The 18,724-nt window shown below is 45.6% G+C and overlaps 1 long non-coding RNA gene across 1 annotated transcript in view; it reads right to left on the bottom strand.

Moving 5' to 3' along the window:
* Positions 1-18,099, bottom strand: part of LOC124019606 — an 80,614-nt gene extending 62,515 nt beyond the window's left edge. The window contains exon 1 of the long non-coding RNA XR_006835811.1: positions 17,792-18,099. This is a non-coding gene — a long non-coding RNA (uncharacterized LOC124019606). The remainder of the gene's footprint in view (positions 1-17,791) is intronic.
* Between the last annotated feature and the right edge of the window lie 625 nt (positions 18,100-18,724).

Raw genomic sequence — 18,724 nt, 5'->3', positions numbered from 1 at the left:
CGGTGTGTGCAGGCCCAAATGATGCCATAAAATGTGTGCCTGCCTGGGTGAAAAGCGCTTCAGCAGTGCTTTCAAGTGATTTAGAAGGGTGTGTGTGTGTGTGTGAGAGAGAGAGAGAGAGAGAGAGAGAGAGAGAGAGAGAGAGAGAGAGAGAGAGAGAGAGAGAGAGAGACAGAAGGGGATAGAGAGAGATTAAGTGAGAAAGAGATAGTGAGAGTGAGAGAGACAGGGATAGAGAGAGATTAAGTGAGAAAGAGAGAGAGAGTGAGGGAGAGAGGTAGAAGGAGAGAGATTTAAATGTGATTCCAGAGAACACCAGAGGAACCAGAGATGACAGGGTGAATAATACCAAGGCAGTGATCGTCCCTCTATAGTAGGTATTTAAAAAACTGCTCTCCCACTCCAAGAGTCCTGGTGGTTGAAAAACAACAACAACAGGGAAGGAATAAAATACGTTTTCACGTGTTCAGGGTTCTGGGTCAATTTGGTGTAGTGATGTTTTACTGTCAGGCCTTGGTCAAATAAACAGCACTCTGTACTGTCAGGCCTCGGTCAAATAAACAGCACTCTGTACTGTCAGGCCTCGGTCAAATAAACAGCACTCTGTCCTGTCAGGCCTCGGTCAGATAAACAGCACTCTGTCCTGTCAGGCCTCGGTCAGATAAACAGCACTCTGTACTGTCAGGCCTCGGTCAAATAAACAGCACTCTGTCCAGGCCTGTCAGGTCCTGTCAGGCCTCAGATAAACAGCACTCTGTCCTGTCAGGCCTTGGTCAGATAAACAGCACTCTGTCCTGTCAGGCCTTGGTCAGATAAACAGCACTCTGTCCTGTCAGGCCTTGGTCAGATAAACAGCACTCTGTCCTGTCAGGCCTTGGTCATATAAACAGCACTCTGTCCTGTCAGGCCTAAACAGCACTCTGTCCTGTCAGGCCTTGGTCATATAAACAGCACTCTGTCCTGTCAGGCCTTGGTCAAATAAACAGCACTCTGTCCTGTCAGGCCTTGTTCATATAAACAGCACTCTGTCCTGTCAGGCCTTGGTCAGGCACTCTGTCCTGTCAGGCCTTGGTCATATAAACAGCACTCTGTCCTGTCAGGCCTTGGTCATATAAACAGCACTCTGTCCTGTCAGGCCTTGGTCAAATAAACAGCACTCTGTCCTGTCAGGCCTTGGTCATATAAACAGCACTCTGTCCTGTCAGGCCTTGGTCATATAACAGCACTCTGTCCTGTCAGGCCTTGGTCAGATAAACAGTCCTGTCAGGCCTTGGTCATATAAACAGCACTCTGTCCTGTCAGGCCTTGGTCAGCATAAACAGCACTCTGTCCTGTCAGGCACTCTGTCCTGGGCCTCATATAAACAGCACTCTGTCCTGTCAGGCCTTGGTCATATAAACAGCACTCTGTCCTGTCAGGCCTCGGTCAGATAAACAGCACTCTGTCCTGTCAGGCCTTGGTCATATAAACAGCACTCTGTCCTGTCAGGCCTTGGTCAGATAAACAGCACTCTGTCCTGTCAGGCCTCGGTCAGATAAACAGCACTCTGTCCTGTCAGGCCTCGGTCAGATAAACAGCACTCTGTCCTGTCAGGCCTGGTATAAACAGCACTCTTCATGATAAGTTTTTCTGCTTCCGAAGAGGCTGACCTCACCTCAATTCAAGTTCTCACGCAAGGATGAGCAAGTAGAAAAAAACACAACTTCCTCTTCAGGGTGACGAGGCATAAGATACACCAATCACGTAGCAGCACAACAGGAAAGAACAAAGCTGCCATTTAAGACCGAAAATTAATCTTGGTACTAAGAAATGCTATTTCCTCATGGGAATTCCATGAGAACCTGTCAACCTGCAGAACCTGTCAACCTGTGACCGATCACAATCGGAAAACATCCCTGTTATGGAAAAAATGGACATTAAGATTCTGTGCAATAACTATCACAACTGACATGCATGGATAGCCTAGCTCCTTAACACGTTACAAAATGCCAGAACCCGTGTGAGCTGTTTGACAGGCAAAGCCCTGTGAGTGTGAGCCTTGCTACATGCTCCAGAATAAGCACGTCAGCGAAGTGAGTAGGTAATAATTCCGCAGTGACACAATGGCAGTGTATGGAATTGTGCAGGGCCATACCATCAGAGTCATCTCGTCAACGGGAACCTAATAAGCATGAGAACCTGACAATGTCAACAAAGAGATGCTGCCAAGCACAACAGCTTGTTGTGAGCGAAGCGAAGCTCCCAACACAGGCTCAGTCCGGTTCCCTCCAAATCACAGCACTAATGCTATGTCCCAAATCGCACCCTATTCCCTATATAGTGCACTCATTTTGACCAGAGCTATATAGGACCTGGTCTAAAGTAGTGCACTATATATACACAACATGGTGCCATAGAGAATGCAGCAACAGTTTAGCCTCCTTGACATCTCAGCCATCAGGAAGACATTCCAGTTATTTGTCCTTTACTATTTCTGTTCTATTTTAGGCCTGCTGCCCACGGTCTCTCTCACTCTCACATTATATTGTCAATGTGTCTGCTTTCTTTTGATTGGCTGTTTGATCAAATTTGGTTTTGAAATATATATATTTTTTAAGTGAGCAAGGTTGTCTATTAGTGAGGTTGTCGATTAGTGAGATTGTCTCTCAGTGAGGTTGTCTCTCCGTGACGTTGTATATTAGTGAAGTTGAATATTAGTGAGGTTGTCTCTTAGTGAAGTTGTCTATTATCAAGGTTGTCTCTTAGTGAGGGTGTCTCTTAGTGAGGGTGTCTCTTAGTGAGGGTGTATATTAGGAGGGTGTCTATTAGTGAGGGTGTCTATTAGGGGTGTCTAGGGTGTCTATTAGTGAGGGTGTCTATTAGTGAGGGTGTCTATTAGTGAGGTTGTCTATTAGTGAGGGTGTCTATTAGTGAGGGTGTCTATTAGGGAGGGTGTCTATTAGGGAGGGTGTCTATTAGGGAGGGTGTCTATTAGGGAGGGTGTCTATTAGTGAGGGTGTCTATTAGGGAGGGTGTCTATTAGGGAGGGTGTATATTAGTGAGGGTGTCTATTAGTGAGGGTGTCTATTAGTGAGGGTGTCTATTAGTGAGGGTGTCTATTAGTGAAGTTGTCTATTAGGGAGGGTGTCTATTAGGGAGGGTGTCTATTAGTGAGGGTGTCTATTAGTGAAGTTGTCTATTAGGGAGGTTGTCTATTAGTGAAGTTGTCTATTAGGGAGGTTGTCTATTATCTCAGGCCTATCAATTACTGAAGCACACACTGAAGAAGTGGTAGGCCTCCAGCAGACAGGAAGTCAGACAGCAAGGTTCTGGGAGAGTAAGTTGGTGGGTGGTGGGGGGCCAGAGGAGGAGGGGTGGTGGGAGGAGGAGGGTTGAGGCAGTGTTCTAGAAGGAGGAACCGAAGGCTGTCACTATAGGAGCACAACAGACCCACACGACCGCACCTTCCCTGTTCCCATCATGCCTGCTGCCACTCTCGCTTTCAGACAGGTCTGGCGTAGGGGAGGCAGCGAGGGGTGGCTAGGGGCACCACCGCACACAACCGTCACCTCACACCAGACGTCAGGTGACAAGTCACCTGCATCTTGGATGATCAGGTACTACACCAAACAGTAGATAGTCAGAGGAAAAGGGTTCAGACCACAACTTATAGTTTAGCTACGTGCCACTTCAGAAGTAAACTCCAGTAAGACCCAAGGCCCAACTTAGTATTTTTAAATGACTCAACAATATCAGAACATCCCTGGGTTTCCCCCCCACATACGCACACATGTGTTAGCTGCCTGCCAACTGCAGTCCTAACAGCACTAATGGCACAACAAGGTATACTGGGTCAACTAGGCTGCCCTACATACCACTGTTATCACCATTCACTAGCAACATTGTGGTTTAAGTTCCAGATAAAGTTTATGTTCTGGGTGCTGCAGTCACCTCTGAGGACAGAAACTGTTTCTGAACGTGTCGTACTTTACAGATCTAGGATCCAAATTCACCATGAGTCTGCCATGATGTCCATAACAGTCCCTCAGTGGATCCCAGAAGGATATGTGACCCCCTGGTTACGTACGGTGCTGTTCTTTCAGCACCACGACTCCACGGGCGATCAAATGACTTTAAATAACCTTCATCAAGTCCTGTTGCCTTCGTCTAATAGTCCTCCTCTGGTCTTATTCTAACAAATAGAAGATGATCACTTCTCACAATGGTGCTCGTTTAGTGAAGTTAGATCAAAGCGGAATCAATGTCTTGCAAGATCACATAATGATTCATTCGTATTTTACATAACATAACCAAATATAATAGCATATACTGTAGCATAGTAGGTCTTTAATAAATCCCCCCAAAAACACCCTCTCAGTCATCTCTTTTCTGAAGCTATATAGTTTTTAAAAATCCTCATGCGCCAAAACTCAATCGCAATGCCACTTGAAACAGAAAGGCTACTAGTTAGTTAACACCATCTGCTCGAATTCCTTCACCAAACAGTATTTCAAGTAGATCTACATGCCCATTCCCATGAAAATGATTGAGATGAAATGATTGGCATACAAACGCAGTTTGGATGTTTCACCGGTAAAATGTGAAGAATTATTCTTCACAATTGACCGTGATGATGGCCTATTTTGAAATAAGGTATGCCATAACTTGGTGTTTCAGGGTATTAAAAATAGAAAATGTTCTTGAAACAATATGTGTGGGCAGAGACAGACGTTGCGATTGGAGGATGCATTTTATAAAAAGGCCTATCGTACAATGATATTCAATTGGGATTCGACAGAAATTATGATTGTGAAATTATGACATCATAAAAACAAATGTTGCACTCCCACACCTAAAACAAATGTTGCACTCCCACATCTAAAACAAATGTTGCACTCCCACACCTAAAACAAATGTTGCACTCCCACACCTAAAACAAATGTTGCACTCCCACACCTAAAACAAATGTTGCACTCCCACATCTAAAACAAATGTTGCACCCCCACACCTAAAACAAATGTTGCACTCCCACATCTAAAACAAATGTTGCACTCCCACACCTAAAACAAATGTTGCACTCCCACACCTAAAACAAATGTTGCACTCCCACACCTAAAACAAATGTTGCACTCCCACACCTAAAACAAATGTTGCACTCCCACACCTAAAACAAATGTTGCACTCCCACATCTAAAACAAATGTTGGACTCCCACACCTAAAACAAATGTTGCACTCCCACACCTAAAACAAATGGTGCACTCCCACACCTAAAACAATTGCAATACACCACTGGAGTTTAAGGGAAGTTGGCGGGAACACAGCGCACTGCTCGGATGCTGGGATTATTTTGGACGAATGCGAAAAGGTAACCTACTTTCTGTGTGACAATCAGATGAAAACATCATGACCGGTGGTGTTCATGCCACATTAAAAAGTCATCCATTTGTACTGTAAAATAAACAGTGGAGGTTCTGTGAAAAAAAGGTACCGTGAAAAACCTGACCCCTTATGGAAATCAGATGCCCAAAACAACGGATTGGTTTTGTGTGAAGCTCACCTTTAAATGGGCTCTCCAGATGATATTGAACCTTGCATTTCAGACACTGAGTGAGTGACAAACTTTAAAATCATGATGTAGTAACGCAGGCCTCAAATTCAGACTTCAACTGTAGGCCTAAATGCAGTTATGTAGTTCTCTAAAGTTGCCCCCATCCCGTGTCCCAGGCTATCCTACGTGACACACAAAAGGTCACACTAATACTAAGAAATAAAGGTAGTATTACAAATAATTACCATAAATTCCTCTCAGAGTGGCTATATGATGATATGTTGTTGTTGCAACCGCACTTGATAATTGAAGCATTCAATCAAACCAGGGGTGTTTCCAGACAGAAATATGACCTGGGTGTTCGCCAACACCCAGCTTACTTCAGGAACAAATAGAATTCATGTCATGTAATTAAACCCACTGAAACTTCTAACCATCACTCCAACAATGGTGGAGATACAGGACCTAGCTGATCATGATTAGAAAATGATTGGTGATTGGTGATAAATGCAAGAGAGGTGATATATTCGTAGCATGCTCTGTTTAGATTTTTCAGAGATCATTAAATATGATTATGATGATGTAAATGCATACATAAAGATGTTTACAGTCAGAATGCTCCATATTGAATGTGATGACTGAACCAACAGCCTAAAGAGGCTGTGAAGATTGAACGGCCCAGTTCGTCGGACAGGGCCCACAGTAACTATTTCATCACAGCATGTTTGCTTTCTCTCTCTTCTCCATCTATCTACTCTGCATCACTTTTGACCTAGAAAAGGGCCAGCGTGAGGAAGAAGAGTGGAGGAGGAAGAAAAGGAGGAGGAGGAGGATGAAGAAGAAGAGGAGAATGAGGATGAGGAACAAGAGGAGTAGGATGAGGAAGACGAAAAGGAGGAGGAAAAGGAGGATGGGGAAGATGAGGAGGAGGGTGAGTAAGAAGAGGAGGAAGAAGAGGAGAAGGAGGATGAGGAAGAAGAGGGGGAGGATTAGGAAGAAGAGGAGGATGAAGAAGTGGAGGATGAAGAAGAGGTAGAGGAGGAGGATGAGGAAGAAGAGGATGAGAAGGAGGATGAGGAAGAAGAGGATGAGAAGGAGGATGGGGAAGAAGAGGAGGATGAGTAAGAGGAGGAGAATGATGATGAGGAAGAGGAGGAGGATGAAGAAGAGGAGGTGGAGGAGGATGAGGAAGAAGAGGAGGAGAAGGAGGATGAGGAAGAAGTGGATGAGAAGGAGGTTGAGGAAGAAGAGGAGGAGCAACAGGAGAAAGATGACAAGCAGGAGGAGAATGGAGATCAGCTGAGCAGCATTGTTAGTAGAAGTAGGGTTAGAGGCCCATAGGGGGCACAGGGGACAATTGTTTCATGACATTTGTATTTATTTTCTTCTCTGTAATACTCCTAGCATTTGAAGTTGTATTTATTTTCTTCTCTGTAATACTCCTAGCAACTTTATGAAGTTGTATTTATTTTCTTCTCTGTAATACTCCTAGCAACTTTATGAAGTTGTATTTATTTTCTAATATTTATTTTCTTCTCTGTAGCAGCAACTTTATGAAGTTGTATTTATTTTCTTCTCTGTAATACTCTAGCAACTTTATGAAGTTGTATTTATTTTCTTCTCTGTAATACTCCTAGCAACTTTATGAAGTTGTATTTATTTTCTTCTCTGTAATACTCCTAGCAACTTTATGAAGTTGTATTTATTTTCTTCTCTGTATTTATTTTATTTATTTTCTTCTCTGTAATACTCCTAGCAACTTTATGAAGTTGTATTTATTTTCTCTGTAATACTCTAGCAACTATGAAGTTGTATTTATTTTCTTCTCTGTAATACTCCTAGCAACTTTATGAAGTTGTATTTATTTTCTTCTCTGTAATACTCCTAGCAACTTTATGAAGTTGTATTTTTATGCCAGGTTCCTAATCTCCTAGCAACTTTACCTAATCACCTAACCTCATAACTAGCTGCCAAGAAGACATTTCAGGCTGTCAATCAAGTTAGAGTAGCTGGCATGCCTGCTGGCAAGGTTGGTAGACTTTAGAAAAGCAAGCAATTACTGAATAAGACTCACATTCCTTTCAATCTTTTACTCAAATTTTAGCAGTGAAGCATATTTAGATTCTTCAAAAAAGAACCACCAGTCAGACAGACAGCTCAAGAGGTACTGTATGCTTAGATATGCATAAAAATACAAATAAACATGCTTTGACATGGCTCTAGATTGCAGGAAAAAGGTGTTTGAAAAATGCACAACGCTCCAACTCTGGACCACCTCTAGCCATCCTCACGTACATTGTGCGCCTCAGAGCTTGGGGATGCATGATGCCCCTGAGTAGGGTAACTGTTCACAGAGATCAAAACTCAAAAGGTGGTGGGTTCGTCCCCAGTAGGATATGATGTCAGTGGCGGCCAGTCAAGGGTTTACCAAAATGTAACTTGTGGTCTCCTGTCTGATTGGTCCACCTCTCCTTTACCCACACAGTGGGCCACATGGCCACCCACAGTGGGCCACATGGTCACCCACAGTGGGCCACATGGTCACCCACAGTGGGCCACATGGTCACCCACAGTGGGCCACATGGCCACCAACAGTGGGCCACATGGCCACCCACAGTGGGCCACATGGTCACCCACAGTGGGCCACATGTGGCAGGCCGGACACAGGTAATCAGGACAGTCAGAATGGGGACTGGGACGGACTGTCCCTCCTCAACTCAGAGACTGTAAACTAGTGTTGCACTCTGTACAAGCACTTGGTGACAACTGCTGATGTAGGCTAAAAGTGGGTTTATAAACATATTGTATTCATTGATTGATCGTGTAATGGAAGTGGTTCTGTGAACCACACTTGCGTGATGAGTTACCTTGCATGAGACGCAAATACTTGCGTTAGCTTCCCTGAGTTAATGCACAGGCTTCAGCTCAGTGGGCTAACAGATTATAGTGGTGCGCAGGAGACCCAGGTTCAATCCCCAGTTGGTTACATTAGCATCTCCTATTGTCAAGCACTATTGGGGTAGAACTCAATCTGTTGACGTACATGTTTAGAGTAGCAAGAAAACAACTTATCATATGCATCCTATTTCAGCAAATTCAGACAACCAATTTTATCCTAATTCTTAAACCTCCTCACTTAGCCACTCAAGGAGCGCCACCAACTAACTCTCTGTCAAACCGGTTGATGGTGAAACCACTGTTTTGTTGTGGTGCACCATTGTCATGGAGATGACCCCCCATGTGTTGCCCCCGAGCGGAGAAGAAGAGCCAGAAGGCCATACAGCAGAGTTCCTCTCTAATCCGCCCCTCCACTGGAGTGTGTCAGTAGTCAGGAATGCATCCTAAGTAAAGCACTGTTCCAAGGCCAAGAAAAGAGATCCCAACTAGAAGTGTAGGTGTCTCCGCAGGCCACTGTGGTGAGTGTCTCTCTGTCATCCAAAAACAACAATGGACAGAAGACCAAAAAGCGATGACAACAAGACCGTAGAGGAATGAGGCTTTGAGCTTTGATACATCTCCATACATTTTAATAACCTCTAGGTTAATATCATATCCAACTGAGAGACGTATAGGCCTGGTGTTGCATTGTGGGATATTGAGTGGCCACTTTGTACTGTAAACCAGATGAAGTCCAGAGGTTCAGCTGCTCTTCTCAACAGTGGGATGGCTTTGAACTTTTCCTAAGATCCCTGAGCTCCCAAACAACAGCGGAACAAAACACAACTATCCTCTCCTTTGAACACAGCGACATTGGACCCTAATTGAGAAAAAAAAATATCTCATGAGGACTCAAAAATCACATGACAATGTTGTCTGATCCTCTGTGACAAAAGCTACTGAGCTGTAGCCTGGCAGGACATGGCCCAGTTTACTGGCTGCAGACTATGGGATGACCCACCTGTGGATGGTTCACATGACTGGTAGCACTAAGTACTGCAAGGCAGGGCCGTTCATACTTGACTTAACTTCAAAGATGTTGGCAATTACATTTTGAGTCTGTAGACTTAGCTAATTGGTGAACAAGGATTGGATGGTGAGGGAGAGTAATAGCAAGGAGATGGCCGCACACACACGCAAACACACACACACACAAACACACACACACACACACACACACACACACACACACACACACACACACACACACACACACACACACACACACACACACACACACACACAACAATTGGGTCTGATGCGTCTCAACTGTGTCCTACAGTTGAAGTTGGAAGTTGACATAAACTTAGGTTGGGGTCATTAAAACTAGTTTTTCAACCACTCCACAAATGTATTGTTAACAAACTATAGTTTTGGCAAGTCGGTTAGGACATCTACCTTGTGCATGACACAAGTCATTTTTCCAACAATTGTTTACAGACAGATTATTTCACTTATAATTGTCACGACACAGTCACTAAGTTGACTGTGCCTTCAAACATATTGGAAAATTCCAGAAAATGATGTCATTAGATGCTTCTGATAGGCTACTTGACATAATTTTAGTCAATTGGAGGTGTACCTGTGGATGGATTTCAAGGCCTACCTTTGTGCTTTACATCATGGGAAAATCAAAAGAAATCAGCCAAGACCTCAGAAAAATAATTGTAGACCTCTACAAGACTGGTTCATCCTTGGGAGAAATTCCAAACGCCTGAAGGTACCACGTTAATCTGTACAAACAATAGTACACAAGTATAAACACCATGGGACCATGTAGCCATCATACCGCTCAGGAAGGAGACACATTCTGTCTCCTAGAGATGAACGTATTTTGGTGAGAAAAATGCAAATCAATCCCAGAACAACAGCAAAGAACCTTGTGAAGATCCTGGAGGAAACAGGTACAAAGGTTTCTATATTCACAGTAAAACGAGTCCTATATCGACACAACCTAAAGGCCGCTAAGCAAGGAAGAAGCCACTGCTCCAAAACTGCCCCCAAAAAGCCTGACTACAGTTTGCAACTGCACATGGGAACAAAGATTGTACTCTTTGGAGAAATGTCCTCTGGTCTGATGAAACAAAAATAGAACTCTTTGGCCATAATGACCATCGTTATGTTTGGAGGAAAAATGGGGAGACTTGCAAGCCGAAGAACACAATCCCAACCGTGAAGCACGGGGGTGGCAGCATCATGTTGTGGGGGTGCTTTGCTGCAGGAGGGACTGGTGCACTTCACAAAATAGATGGCATCATGCGGAAATAAAATATGTGGATATATTGAACCAACATCTCAAGACATCAGGAAGTTAAAGCTTGGTCGCAAATGGGTCTTCCAAATGGAAAATGACCCCAAGCATACTTCCAAAGTCGTGGCAAAATGGCTTAAGGACAACAAAGTCAAGGTATTGGAGTGGCCATCACAAAACCCTGACCTCAATCCTATAGACATTTTGTGGGTAGAACTGAAAAAGCATGTGCGAGCAAGGAGGCCGACAAACCTGATTCAGTTACACCAGCTCTGTCAGGAGGAATGGGCAAAAATTCACTCAACTTATTGTGGGAAGCTTGTGGAAGGCTACCCAAAATGTTTGACCAAAGTTAAACAATTTAAAGGCAATGCTATATTAATTGAGTGTATGTAAACTTCTGACCCATTGGGAATGTGATGAAAGAAATAAAAGCTGAAATAAATCACTCTCTCAACTATTATTCTGACATTTCACATTCTTAAAATAAAGTGGAGATCCTAACTGACCTAAGACAGGGAATTTTTACTAAGATTAAATGTCAGGGATTGTGAAAACTGAGATTAAATGTATTTGGCTAAGGTGTATGTAAACTTCCGACTTCAACTGTACATGGGAGAGAAGACAATGGTGTGTCTGTATTCACTGTGGTTCTGAGCACCTCAGGAACAGGGAAATGGGGAAACAGGGCTGCTGGATGCGGCCGGCGTGGTGAGCCCACTGTGGAACCCCCACCACTGGAGAAGGGCTCTCCTCAGACCTGTATTGTGTCAAGGAGAGTACTGCTGACCACACGCACAGTTCTCCTTCCCTGTGATTCAAGCTTTGAAGCCTCCCGGGAAGCCACAACAATAATGTGCATTGTTGTACAGTAACCATTGTCGATGTGTGTGTATGTGTCCTGTCTGTCTCTCTGTCTGTCTGTGTCTACAAATCATTGTGTTCTTCAAATAGTACTGTAATGTGCTAAGTATATGCTCCTCATCAAACAGGGGATTAGTGTACACATTTAGTGTAACTAGCATATCATTACAACAGAAGTATGGGGCGGCAGCGTAGCCTAGTGGTTAGAGCGTTGGACTAGTAACCGGAAGGTTGCGAGTTCAAACCCCCGAGCTGACAAGGTACAAATCTGTCGTTCTGCCCCTGAACAGGCAGTTAACCCACTGTTCCTAAGCAGTCATTGAAAATAAGAATATGTTCTTAACTGACTTGCCTGGTTAAATAAAGGTAAAATAAAAAATAAAATAAATAAAAAAGTATACAGGAATTGGCACATCACCATCTTTGAAACACAAAGATGTCAAACCTGAATGTAAAACTTACTCAAGCTACTCATCATCAACTTGTTAAAGCAGTCATTATCAGGTGACAGAAATGTCACACTTGACCCTCTCAAGGCAAGTTCAAAACTTCTGAACTTGACGGCTCAGTAGGGTGAATATGTTCACAACGCTGAAGACGAACTTGTAACGGATAGAGCCAGTAATACTCCTTATTACCTGACAGACAATCACATCTCTTCTACACCATGTGAGCTGCTCTGTAACATTGCAGTGTCAAATCAAATCAAACTGTCACCTTACCGTGAAATGCTTACATACAAGGCCTTAACCAACAGTGCAGTTGAGAAAATATTTACCAAATAAACAAAAGTAAAAAATTATTTAAAAATAGTAACACAATAAAATAACAATTACAAGGCTATATACAGGCGGTGCCGGAACCAAGTCAACGTGCAGTGGTACAGGTTAGTTGAGGTAATTTGTACATGTAGGTAGGGGGGGTGAAGTGACTATGCTTCAATAATAAACAGCAGTGTATAAAATAAATGTAAATGTCAAATGTAAATATTCCGGTAGCCAATTGATTAATTGTTCAGCAGTCTTATGGCTTGGGGGTAGAAACTGTTAAGGAGCCTTTTAGTCCTAGACTTCTCGCTCCGGTACAGCTTGCCGTGCGGTAGCAGAAATAACAGTCTATGACTAGGGTGGCTGGAGTTGCTGACAATTTTTAGGGCATTCCTCTGACACCGCCTGGTATATAGGTCCTGGATGGCAGGAAGCTTGGCCCCAGTGATGTACTGGCGCCTCATGTAGAGCCTTATGGTCAGATGCCAAGCATTTGCCATACCAGGCAGTGATGCAACCGATGGTGCAACTGTAGAACTTTATGAGGATCTGGGGAACCATGTCAAATCTTTTCAGTCTCCTGAGAGGGACAATGTCTTGTCGTGCCCTCTTCACAACTGTCCTGGTATGTTTGGACCATGATAGTTCGTTGGTGATGTGGACACCAAGGAACTTGAAACACTCGACCTGCTCCACTACAGTCCCATCGATGTTAATGGGGGCCTTTTTGGCCCACCTTTTCCTGTAGTCCACAATCGTCCACTTTGTCTTGCTCACGTTGAGGGAAAGGTTGTTGTCCTGGCATTACACTGCCAGGTCTCTGACCTCCTCCCCATAGGCTGTCTCATCGTTGTTGGTGATCAGGCCTACCTCTGTTGTGTCGTCAGCAAACGTAATCATGGTGTTGAAGTCATGTTTGGCCAGTTGTGGGTGAACAGGGAGCACAGGGGGGGACTAAGTACACACCCCTGAGGGGCCCCAGTGTTGAGGATCAGCACGGTCAGGATCAAATCCAGGATCTAGTTGCAGAGGGAGGTTTAGCTTAGTGATGAGCTTCATGGGCACTATGGTGTTGAACGCTGAGCTGTAGTCAATGAACAGCATTCTCACATAGGTGTTCCTTTTGTTCAGGTGGGAAAGGGCAGTGTGGAGTGCAATTGAGATTGAGTCATCTGTGGATCTGTTGAGGCGGTATGCGAATTGGAGTGGGTCTAGGGAGGAGGCTGTTGATGTGAGCCTTGACCAGCCTTTCAAAGCACTTAATGGCTATTCACCCAATGCTCTTAACTGCGAGGCTACCTGCACCTTTTTCAATTGCGTAACCTAATGAATAGATGAGGAGAGGTGGAGAGGAGGAGAGGTGGAGAGGATGAGAGGGGAGAGGAGGAGAGGAAGAGAGGTGGAGAGGAGGAGAGGTGGAGAGGAAGAGAGGTGGAGAGGAAGAGAGAGGGGGGAGAAGAGATGAAGAGGTGGAGAGGTGAAGAGGTGGAGAGGGGGAGAGGAGGAGAGGAAGAGAGGTGGAGAGGAAGAGAGGTGGAGAGGAAGAGAGGTGGAGAGGAGGAGAGGTGGAGAGGAAGAGAGGTGGAGAGGAAGAGAGGTGGAGAGGAAGAGAGGTGGAGAGGAAGAGAGGTGGAGAGGAGGAGAGGTGGAGAGGGGAGAGGGGGAGAGGAGGAGAGGTGGAGAGGAAGAGAGGTGGAGAGGAGGAGAGGTGGAGAGAGGGAGAGGGGAGAGGTGGAGAGGAGGAGGAGAGGTGGAGAGGAGAAGAGGTGGAGAGGGGGAGAGGTGGAGAGGGGAGAGGTGGAGAGGGGGAGAGGAGGGAGGAGGAGGAGGAGAGGTGGAGAGGAGGAGGGCGGAGAGGCGGAGAGGAGGAGAGGCGGAGGCGGAGAGGGGGAGAGGTGGAGAGGGGGGAGAGGCGGAGAGGAGGAGAGGAGGAGAGGTGGAGAGGAGGAGAGGCGGAGAGGCGGAGAGGAGGAGAGAGGTGGAGAGGAGGAGAGGCGGAGAGGAGGAGAGGCGGAGAGGAGGAGGCGGAGAGGTGGAGAGGAGGAGGAGAGAAGGAGGTGGAGAGGAGGAGAGAGGTGGAGAGGAGGAGAGGTGGAGAGGAGGAGAGGTGGAGAGGAGGAGAGGCAGAGAGGCGGAGAGGGGGAGGTGGAGAGGAGGAGGAGGTGGAGAGGAGAGAGGCAGAGAGGCGGAGAGGAGGAGAGGTGGAGAGGAGGAGAGGCGGAGAGGGGGAGAGGAGGAGAGGAGGAGGTGGAGAGGAGGAGAGGTGGAGAGGAGGAGAGGAGGAGAGGCGGAGAGGGGGAGAGGTGGAGAGGAGGAGAGGCGGAGAGGGGGAGAGGTGGAGAGGAGGAGAGGTGGAGAGGAGGAGAGGTGGAGAGGAGGAGAGGCGGAGAGGTGGAGAGGAGGAGAGGTGGAGAGGAGGGAGGGCGGAGAGGAGGAGAGGCGGAGAGGGGAGGGTGGAGAGGGGAGAGGCGGAGAGGAGGAGAGGAGGAGAGGTGGAGAGGAGGAGGGGAGAGGCGGAGAGGAGGAGGGGGGAGAGGTGGAGAGGAGGAGAGGCGGAGAGGAGGAGAGGCGGAGAGGAGGAGAGGCGGAGAGGAGGAGGAGAGAAGGAGAGGTGGAGAGGAGGAGAGGAGGAGAGGGGGAGAGGTGGAGAGGAGGAGTGCTGACTCCTCCTGCTGTCACTCCTCTAACAGACTGCAGTGTCTGGGATGTGCAGTCTGATACACTGTATGGTACATTGTTGTACGTGCATGTGTGTATGTGTGTTTTTCCATGTGGTTCTGTGGGTGTCTGTGCTGACGGGGGCCGGACCAACATACGCCCGCAGGCGAACACACACACTCATGTCTTCACTCGCTGCAGCCTGTCATTACTCCTGTCACGTAGCCACCTCCGCAGTGAGCCCCCACAAGTCTCGACAGCCATCGGCACACACCTGGAGGGCCAAGCACCCTGTTCCCAGCCTGCTCCTTTACACACACAGACACACAGACACACACACCTATGCTCACAAACTCCTATTCATATCCTGAAGCCTCAGTCCCTTCCTCACCATCTCTCAAGGTATGTCTCGCTTTTTTCTCTCTCCTCAACCACAAAATGCTTTAGTGTTATTTAATTGATTTCCTTTGTTATTATTCTCCATTCCTGAAGAGTGAAGCAGAAGTAGGACTCAGAGCCAGACTGGCAGCTGCAGGGCAGACTAGCAGGAGAGAGCAGGCCGCTCCTGTAGGCCTACTGAAAGGCACAGCAGAGTACAGCACAGCAGAGCACAGCACATACAGCAAGGTACAATGCTAACTGTTAGATACAGTACATGTACTGTAGCTATGCTGCTGGAGGGCAGGGCAGGCTGCTCCGGTAGGCCTATGTGGAAGGTACCGTACACTAGCTACTAGAGAAATCAACCACATGGCAGGCAAAGTAGCTAAAGTGCAGGGAGATGAGAGATCCGAGGCAGAGTGGTAGAGTTCAATTAACAAACCATAGAAACGTCTCCTTGCACTTTCTATCAAGGCAATTGTACACTTCTTTTACTGATGTTGTACAGTACAGTAGGTAGGCTGGTGCAGGGAATGGCGGTTCACTAGACTGATGGGATGTCATAGTAGTTCAAGTAGTTTAACTTCTGAACTTGACGGCTCAGTAGAGTGAAATGTTCACAATGTTGAAGACGGACATGGAACCAAAAAGCCAAACCTTGACCCAGAAAATATAAAAAACTATCGGCCTATATCGAATCACGCATTCCTCTCAAAACAAATTGAAAAAGCTGTTGCGCAGCAACTCACTGCCTTCCTGAAGACAAAGAATGTATACTAAACACTTCAGTCTGGTTTTAGACCCCATCAGAGCACTGAGACGGCACTTGTGAAGGTGGTAAATTACCTTTTAATGGCATCAGACCGAGGCTCTGCATCTGTCCTCGTGCTCCTAGACCTTAGTGCTGCTTTTGATACCATCGATCACCACATTCTTTGGAGAGATTGGAAACCCAAATTGGTCTACATGGACAAGTTCTGGCCTAGTTTAGATATTATCTGTCGGAAAGATATCAGTTTGTCTCTGTGGATGGTTTGTCCTATTCACTATATATTATACCTCTTGGAGATGTCATTCGGAAACATAATGTTAACTTTCACTGCTATGCGGACAATACACAGCTGTACATTTCGATTAAATGGTGAGGCCCGAAAATTGGCGGTAAATGTTTTACTTTTAAACCCGGACAAAACAGAGATTCTAGTTGGATCTGACAATTCATCTTGATGGTTGTACAGTCGTCGCAAATAAAACTGTGAAGGACCTCGGCGTTACTCTGATCTCTCTTTTGACGAACATATCAAGAATATTTCAAGGACAGCTTTTTTCCATCTTTCTAACATTGCAAAAATATGAACATTTCTGTCCAAAAATTATGCAGAAAAATTCATCCATGCTTTTGTCACTTTTAGATTAGACTACTGTAATGCTCTACTTTCTGGCTTCCCGGATAAAACACTAAATAAACTTCAGTTAGTGCTAAACATGGCTGCTAGAATCTTGACTAAAACCAAAAAATGTGATCATATTACTCCAGTGCTAGCCTCCCTACACTGGCTTCCTGTTAAGGCTAGGGCTGATTTCAAGGTTTTACTGCTAATCTACAAAGCATTACATGGGCTAGTTCCTACCTATCTTTCCGATTTGACTGCCAGTCTCTATCTTCCAGTCTCTGTCAGTCTCTATCTGTCAGTCTCTATCTGTCAGTCTCTGTCTGTCAGTCTCTGTATGTCAGTCTCTGTATGTCAGTCTCTGTCTGTCAGTCTCTGTCTGTCAGTCTCTGTATGTCAGTCTCTGTATGTCAGTCTCTGTATGTCAGTCTCTGTATGTCAGTCTCTATCTCTCAGTCTCTATCTGCCAGTCTCTATCTGCCAGTCTCTGTCAGTCTCTATCTGTCAGTCTCTATCTGTCAGTCTCTATCTGTCAGTCTCTATCTGTCAGTCTCTGTATGTCAGTCTCTGTATGTCAGTCTCTGTATGTCAGTCTCTGTATGTCAGTCTCTATCTCTCAGTCTCTATCTGCCAGTCTCTATCTGCCAGTCTCTATCTGCCAGTCTGTATATGCCAGTCTCTATCTGCCAGTCTGTATCTGCCAGTCCGTATCTGCCAGTCTCTATCTGCCAGTCTCTATCTGCCAGTCTGTATCTGTCAGTCTCTATCTGCCAGTCTCTATCTGCCAGTCCGTATCTGCCAGGCTCTATCTGCCAGTCTCTATCTGCCAGTCTCCATCTGTCAGTCCATATCTGTCGGTCTCTATCTCTCAGTCTTGGGTCATGTTCAAAAGGGCAAAAATGGTAGTTGTTCAGGTATTACCTCCTTGTTTCAATCCGTTTTCATGTGTTTTGTGCCTAATGAACACTGGCCTGGTGCGTGGGATAGAGAGCTGTGCAGTAGGTAGGTTCATACGTGGGCAGTCAGTCAGAAGAGAACCCATCCAGTCAGCAGCTACAAAAACAGGATCTGAGAAGTCAAACTTCCCATTTTAGCCAACGTAAGGAACACACCACTAGAAACCACAATGTATTGAGGTAGGTTGGATCCTGGTTCAATGAAGGAAATACACAATATTAAATACACAATATTAAACCTCCCTAAGATGCCAACCTGCTGGTTTTGTAGGACGCATGTACAACGCCTAAACAAACTACTAACATAAACTTCCGGAAGAGTTCATCAGGGAACAATGGAGAGCTCCAGGCCGAACCATTCAACCTATTCAACAGGGACTTTTGAAAAGAGCAAAAGTCCCAGTGGTGTTTGACTTTGTTTGCTGTCCTTTGTCATTCTACGTGGCTCGCTGCTTGCTCAGCACAAGTCTCTATTCAAAGGGGGCTTACCATGTAGACACATGCCTGAGACAGCACACAGCACACTGATGTGACTGGTGCCCAGGTAGGTGAGGTGGCTGGCTGGCTTACTGTACCATCAGGAGCAGCAACAGCCAAGCAGCCATTCTCAGAACACATACAGCGAAACAATAAAAGTGCTGATATCCACTGTGGATGACAAAAGGCATGACAAAAGGCCTGAGCAAATATACAGCAGTCAGTCTACACCTAGTCAACTATCACACCACAGGTATAATATACAGCAGTCAGTCTACACCTAGTCAACTATCACACCACAGGTGTAATATACAGCAGTCAGTCTACACCTAGTCAACTATCACACCACAGGTGTAATATACAGCAGTCAGTCTACACCTAGTCAACTATCACACCACAGGTGTAATATACAGCAGTCAGTCTACACCTAGTCAACTATCACACCACAGGTGTAATATACAGCAGTCAGTCTACACCTAGTCAACTATCACACCACAGGTGTAATATACAGCAG

Source organism: Oncorhynchus gorbuscha, unplaced genomic scaffold, assembly GCF_021184085.1.
Source record: "Oncorhynchus gorbuscha isolate QuinsamMale2020 ecotype Even-year unplaced genomic scaffold, OgorEven_v1.0 Un_scaffold_635, whole genome shotgun sequence".
Classification (NCBI taxonomy): domain Eukaryota; kingdom Metazoa; phylum Chordata; class Actinopteri; order Salmoniformes; family Salmonidae; genus Oncorhynchus; species Oncorhynchus gorbuscha.
This window is presented reverse-complemented; position numbering and strand designations above follow the sequence as displayed.